This window comes from Xenia sp. Carnegie-2017, unplaced genomic scaffold, assembly GCF_021976095.1.
Source record: "Xenia sp. Carnegie-2017 unplaced genomic scaffold, XeniaSp_v1 HiC_scaffold_6, whole genome shotgun sequence".
Classification (NCBI taxonomy): Eukaryota; Metazoa; Cnidaria; class Anthozoa; order Malacalcyonacea; family Xeniidae; genus Xenia; species Xenia sp. Carnegie-2017.
The window spans coordinates 7,279,289-7,287,345 of record NW_025813526.1 but is presented as its reverse complement, the minus strand read 5'-3'; the positions used below and the strand labels follow the sequence as shown (position 1 = coordinate 7,287,345).

Sequence of the window (8,057 nt, the reverse complement as noted above, 5' to 3'; positions counted from 1 at the left end):
TGTCAATTAGTGAAATGAATTTGTAGCCGATGTTTGTGCTGACGTTCTTGCTGTATGGTGGGTTGTACCAGAAAACAAAACTGCCCACTTAACGGAAACTGCCTACAATCATCTGTCATCTACCAAGCAACTGTTAAACGTTTAGACAATAACACAACTGAGACCTACATCGGACTTACAGAAAACGAATTTAAGACTCGACACAGAAACCATACTGCCTCTTTTCGCCACAAAAAACTAAGAAACTCCACCGAACTCAGCAAACACATATGGACACTAAAAGACAACAACATCGCTCACAATATCTCATGGAACATCATTACTCACAGCAAACCGTACAACAGCGCCAACAAAAGATGCAACCTATGCCTGAAAGAAAAACTCTTCATCACCTACCAACCACAACTATCATCACTCAACAAACGTAACGAACTTATCTCCTCTTGTCGCCATAGACACAAAGCACTTTTATGTAATTTGTAATCGTACACTCAATATATTATGTAATTCTATCTCAATTTTTAACCTAACTTCCTCTTGTATATATATCTAGCACATGCTTTGTATTCATTTAATATTATCCCCTGAAGAGTGAGAAATCACGAAACAGGCTTGTCGGGATGAAATTGTAGTTTTTGTGTATTTTCTTTTTCTCATCAATATTTACGCTCTGCTCTTAAGCATCGAGCACTGTACTTACGGAGATTCGAATAAACAAAACTTCCTATTACGCTCCAATATAAATTTTGTCGAGCACTGTATGATAATCCGCAATGGAGAAACTAAACTTCAACTACAGCATCAAGAACATTCCTCTACCATCACCAAATGAATACCTGCAACGACTCATCGAAAAATCTGAGTCCTTCCTACGCAATATGCGTTGGAAGGCTTATTACTCAACCCGAAATCCACCACAGCTTCTAAAGACACCTATGGCTTCAAGAGCACAAAAAACCCTCCACCGATTGACGACTTAAAACAATTCGAAAACGACATGATGAAGATGATCCAATCAGTAAAATTTAAAAAAGTACACAACGCATTTCTCACCGAAATAAAAGACAACACTACTGCCATCAAACACGAAGAAAAGCTACTCATCGCAGCCGACAAAACAACAAACTTCTACAGACTAGACAAGCCAGCATACAACGACCTCCTACAACAAAATATCACGAAATCATACAAGAAAATAAACGTCGACACAATACAAGCCATCCACGCCGAAGACAAAAATATCACATCACAACTGGGTATATCTGACAGAGTAGACTCCACCGCTAACAAACACGCATTCATAACACTCAAAGATCACAAACCGAACTTCGCAAATAAACCCACGTGCCGACTAATCAACCCGACGAAATCTGAAATTGGAAAAATTAGCAAAAAAATACTTGACAGAATAAACAACAATATCATAAAAGCCACTTCGCTGAACCAATGGAAAAACTCGTCATCTGCCATCAAGTGGTTTAACTCCATCAAACACAAACAAAATCACAATTTCATATCTTTTGACATTGTAGACTTCTACCCGTCTATCAACCAAGACCTCTTAAACAAAGCACTTGAATTCGCCTCAACCTACGACAACATCACAAACCAAGAGAGAAACATTATCATACATGCCAAGAACTCATACCTCATTCACAACCAACAACCATGGCAAAAGAAATACAACTCCACATTCGACGTGACAATGGGCAGCTTCGACGGCGCCGAAACATGCGAACTCGTAGGAAGCTATCTACTCTCACAACTGCAACACATCATTACTAACATAGGACTCTATCGCGACGACGGACTAGCCATTACTAAAGCAACACCTAAAGAAACAGAAAAAATTAAAAAAGAGATATGCCGCGTATTTAACAACAACGGATTGCGTATCACTATCGAAGCTAACAAAAAAGTCATTAACTTCCTCGACATTACGTTCGATCTAAAGAATTCTTCCCATCGACCTTACACTAAGCCCAACACCTCTTTGCAATACATCCACCACGAAAGCAACCATCCTCCAAGCATTACAAAGAACATACCCGATACCATTAACAAACGCCTTTCATCCTTATCATCCGACAGAGCATCATTCGACCAAGCAATCCCTCCATACCAAAAAGCACTTGACGAAAATGGATATCATTACACGCTGAAATATGACCCAAACGCTACTACGAAACGGAAAAACAGACTTAGAAATAACATACTCTGGTACAACCCACCATACAGCAAGAACGTCAGCACAAACATCGGCTACAAATTCATTTCACTAATTGACAAGCACTTTCCCATAGACCACAAACTCAGAAAACTATTTAACCGCAACACAATTAAATTAAGTTACAGCTGCATGAACAATATGGAACATATTATTAATAACCATAACAAACGCATATTGAGAGAACCTGACAATACTAATGACACCATCAATGACAAAAATACACAAACAAAACATGCAACTGCCGTCAAAAACAAACCTGCCTACAATCATCTGTCATCTACCAAGCAACTGTTAAACGTTTAGACAATAACACAACTGAGACCTACATCGGACTTACAGAAAACGAATTTAAGACTCGACACAGAAACCATACTGCCTCTTTCGCCACAAAAACTAAGAAACTCCACCGAACTCAGCAAACACATATGGACACTAAAGACAACAACATCGCTCACAATATCTCATGGAACATCATTACTCACAGCAAACCGTACAACAGCGCCAACAAAAGATGCAACCTATGCCTGAAAGAAAAACTCTTCATCACCTACCAACCACAACTATCATCACTCAACAAACGTAACGAACTTATCTCCTCTTGTCGCCATAGACACAAAGCACTTTTATGTAATTTGTAATCGTACACTCAATATATTATGTAATTCTATCTCAATTTTTAACCTAACTTCCTCTTGTATATATATCTAGCACATGCTTTGTATTCATTTAATATTATCCCTGAAGAGTGAGAAATCACGAAACAGGCTTGTCGGGATGAAATTGTAGTTTTGTGTATTTTTTCTTTTTCTCATCAATATTTACGCTCTGCTCTTAAGCATCGAGCACTGTACTTACGGAGATTCGATAAACAAAACTTCCTATATATATATATATATATATATATATATATATATATAATGAACTAAAATAAAATGGACAATTGTTTGCTGTCGCTACTCAGAGTTTCACGCGTAGGGCGATCTTCAGGCAACTGACAGATTATATTTTATTTGCTGACTATATACATCGACTAAAAGGTGTTAAGTTACATGACGGCATGCACTAAACATATCGCAACGTTTATTTTATAATGTTCTTTTTACGTCCTTTCAGGATAAGTAGCCTTTCTTCAAGGCAAAGACGGCAGGTTCTTTGGTTTTTGTTCGGAGGTGGAAGTTGTTTGATGAAGTCCCATTTAATGTTGTAGTTACGTTTGTGAAGAAGAAGTAGTACTTTTGTGAAGACGTTTGTGAAAAAGCTCTAAACGCAACGCTACCAACACGTTTGATGTAACCATGGGCAGCTATGATGGAGCGGAAGTTTGCGAGCTTGTAGGGCTATTCTTACTCGACCAACTACAGCAACGGTACGGAAACAACGTCGGCTTATACCGTGACGATGGCCTTGCAGTCATAAAAACGAAATCTGGAAGACTCTGCGACAAAGAAAGAAAAACCCTCTCACACCTATTTGACGAGCTTGGACTAAAAATCACAGCGATGACAAACCATGAACGCACAAACTTCCTTGACGTAACATTTGACCTTAGCAACGACACCTACAAACCATATAGAAAACCCAACGACGAGCCCCTCTACATTCACAGATCGTCCAACCACCCACCATCAGTATTACGCCAACTACCCACATCCATCAACAACCGAATTAACACACTCTCATCTGGCAAAGACACCTTCGAAAATGCCGCACCAATTTACAACCAAGCTCTTAAACAAAGCAACTTCACCACCCAACTCACCTTTAATCCATCAAACATCAATGTAAACACCACGTACAACAGAAAACGTAACGTCACTTGGTTTAACCCACCATACAGCAAAAACGTAAAAACACACATCGCCCATGACTTCCTACAACTTATCGACAAACATTTCCCACCAAATACTATACTCTCCAAGATATTCAACCGACACACAATACGCGTAAGCTACAGCTGCGGCGAAAACATGAAAACTTTCATAACCAGACACAACAAGACTATTTTAAAAGACTTAACCCAGACACAACCCAGAACAAGAACAACCCACCAAAGAAATGTAACTGCAGACAGAAACATCTATGCCCGACAAATGGCAATTGCCTGAAACCCAACGTGATTTACAAAGCCGACGTGACAACGACTGACAACAACGAAACAAAACTTACATAGGTGTTACTGCATGCGCTTTTAAGACACGATATCGAAACCACATTAAATCAATTACGAACATTAAATACCGGAACGAGACAGAACTTTCTAAATACACGTACACTGAAAGAGAACAAACGTAACTACAACATTAAATGGGACTTCATCAAACAACTTCCACCTCCGAACAAAACCAAAGAACCTGCCGTCTTTGCCTTGAAGAAAGGCTACTTATCCTGAAAGGACGTAAAAAGAACATTTTAAATAAACGTTCCGATATGTTTAGTGCATGCCGTCATGTAACTTAACACCTTTTAGTCGATGTATATAGTCAGCAAATAAAATATAATCTGTCAGTTGCCTGAAGATCGCCCTACGGCGTGAAACTCCGAGTAGCGACAGCAAACAATTGTCCATTTTATTTTAGTTCATTTTATCTTACGCTCTTCTAATATATAGAATATTGAGCGCTCTTTTATCCAGGAATATTATCCATAATAATATATATATATATATTATTATGGATAATATTCCTGAATAAACGCTCAATATTCTATATATATATATATATATATACTTGGAGACGTTTAGAGCGTCTAATTGGATAAATGGGTGGATTAATGTGATTGGATGGGGTGAAACGCGTTGCCATGGGTTTTGGTGTATTGTTAATATGATTGGTGTTAATAATATTAGAGTGTTGTGTTTTAGTTTTGGTGTTGTTTGTAGTTTTTTTGTCCTTTTTTTAGTTGTGAGTATATGATAGGTATGTCGATATGTCTGTTTATTGTGTCGTTGTCTTTACTGTACCAAGCTTCTTTAAATTCGCGTGCGTGTTTAGACTGTGCGCGTCCGAGTACTTTAGTTTCTGTCCAGTCGAATGTGAGGTTGTTTCCGTGGGTATTTTCTGCCGGTAGTGAGTTCGCATCTCGTCATTTTATGGTGTTTTTGTGTTCTGTGAGTCTTGTTTCAATTTTCGTTTATGTTTGTCCTATGTATTGCTTTGAACAGTCTTTACATGGTATCAAGTAGATCGCATCAGTTGTATCATGAATTGTTGTTTTGTCTTTATGTTTGGTGAAACATGATTTGAGTTTTTGTATAGGTTTGTGGGCGACGTTAATATTAAATGGTTGAAGAGGTCTGGCAGTCATTTCTGATGTTCGTTTATGTATGGTAATGTGACGATTTTTACTGCTTCGTCCGGTTTTTTGTTGCTTTTCTCGGTTTGTGTTTTGTTTTGTATTTTGAATATAGTTTTGTTTATGAAGTTTCTAGGGTAATTGTTTTTAATAAATGTGGAGTATAAGTAGTTGCGTTCTGTTTTTTTGGCTTCTTCCGTATTACAATGAGTGTTTATCCTGTTGAAATGTGTTCGAATGCAGCTTATTTTGTGTTGTGTTGGATGATTGCTGTTGAAATCGAGTATTTGGTCTGTGGTTTTGCGGTATACTTGTGTGTTTAGTGTACCGTCATCTGTTCTGGATAGTAGGATGTCGAGGAAGGTAAGTTGTTTGTCGTGTTCTTTGTCTTTAGTAAAGGTTTTGTTCTTTGTGGTATTGTTTATGGTGTGTAGGAGTTGTTCAGTTTTATCTTTTTTGACTATGGCAAAGATGTTGTCGACATATCTTTTCCATAATCTGATGTTTGTGTTGTTTGTGACTGATTGTGTTTCGAGGTGTTGCATGACAGCTTCTGGGAGGAAGGTGGATAGTGGTGATCCCATTGGTGTGCCTGAAATTTGTCTGTAGTATGTGTTTTGGAAGGTGAATTCAGGGGAGAGGCAAAGGTTTAGTAAGTCAGTCTAGGATGTCATTTTTGTCTAGTTGTGTTGTAGCTTGCCAAGTTTTGTCGTTTGTGATTAGTTCGTTTGTAATTTGTTTGGGAATGTCTAGTGGTATGGATGTGAAGAGTGATGTCACGTCGTACGATATCATGATTTCGTCTAATCGTAGTTTAATGTTTTCAATACTGGCGAGGAAGGTAGTGGCATTTCTGATGGTGTGAGATGAATTTTTGACTAATGGATACAGAATGTTATAAAGATATTTTGAAAGTTCATACGTAGGTGATCCTGGAAGCGATACGATAGGTCGAAGTGGGTTGTTTTCTTTATGGATTTTTGGTAGTCCGTAGAATTTGTCGGTGGATGCATCATTGGGTCGGATTCTTCTTTAGTCGTTTTTGTTTAGTTTCTTTTTGTTTTTTAGTTGTTTCAGTTTCTGGTTGATGCGGTTGGTGGTCGTTTTGCTGGGGTCTGTGTGGAGAAGTTCGTTGGTGGTGGTGTCTTGTAGGAGGGTTTTGGCTTTGTCGATGTATTCTGATCTGTATCCATGATAACTGTTTTGCGTCCTTGGTCAGCTCGTAATATGATTATTTCGTCGTCGTTTTGTAGGTTTTTAATTGTTCGTAGTTCTTCGTAGTTTAGGGTGACAGGTTGTTTGTGGAATAGATTATTTGTGATTCATCAAGAAGACATTCGTCACTAAATCACAAATAACCTCTGCCACAAACAACCTGTCCTACGACCAGACGAAATCGTGATATCCAACGACGTGACATCACACTTCACATCCATACCACTAGACATTGCCAAACAAATTACAAACCAACTACTCACAAACGACAAACATCTAAGAAAATTGAATCAAGACTCACAGAACACAAAAAACGCCATAAAACGACGAGATCCGAACTCACTACCGGCAGAACATACCCACGGAAACAACCACACATTTGACTGGACAGAAACTAAAGTAGTCGGACGCGCACAGACTAAACACGCACGCGAATTTAAAGAAGCTTGGTACAGTAAAGACAACGACACAATAAATAGACATATCGACATACCAATCATATACTCACAACTAAAGAAAAAGGACAAAAAAACAACAAACAACACCAAAACTAAAACACTACACTCTAATATTATTAACACTACCATAAAGAACATTACCTTTACTAAAGACGAAGAAACGACAAACAATCCCTCACCTGACATCTCATTAACCCATTAGATGATTTCGGTACACTAAACACAAGTGACCGCAAAACCACCCACACAGACCAAATACACGATTTCAACAGCAATCATCCAACACAACACAAAATAAGTTGCATTCGAACACTTTTCAACAGGATAAACACTCATTGTAATACGGAAGAAGCCAAAAACAGAACGCAACTACTTATAATTCACATTTATTAAAACAATTACCTAGAAACTTCATAAACAAAACTATATACAAAGTACAAAACAAAACGCAAACCGAGAAAAGCAACAAAAGCGGACGACACAGTAAAATCACACATATACCATACATAAACGGAACATCAGAAATGATCACAGACTTCTTCGACCATTTAATATTAACGTCGCCCACAAACCTACACAAAAACTCAAATCATGTTTCACCAAAGATAAAGACAAAACAACAATTCATGATACAACTGACGCGATCTACTTGATACCATGTAAAGACTGCTCAAAGCAATACATAGGACAAACATCTAAGAAAATTGAAACAAGACTCACAGAACACAAAAACGCCATAAAACGACGAGATCCGAACTCACTACCGGCAGAATATACCCACGGAAACAACCACACATTTGACTGGACAGAAACTAAAGTACTGAACGCAGACTAAACACGCACGCGAATTTAAAGAAGCTTTT

General features: G+C 38.1%; 1 long non-coding RNA gene across 1 annotated transcript; it reads right to left on the bottom strand.

The window, feature by feature from the left end:
- Positions 1 to 1,681: 1,681 nt before the first annotated feature.
- Positions 1,682 to 2,452, bottom strand: LOC124458202. The gene is made up of 2 exons (XR_006953072.1): positions 1,942 to 2,452; positions 1,682 to 1,832 (listed from the first exon to the last, which is right to left on the bottom strand). It is a non-coding gene; the product is annotated as an uncharacterized LOC124458202 (long non-coding RNA).
- Positions 2,453 to 8,057: the final 5,605 nt, after the last annotated feature.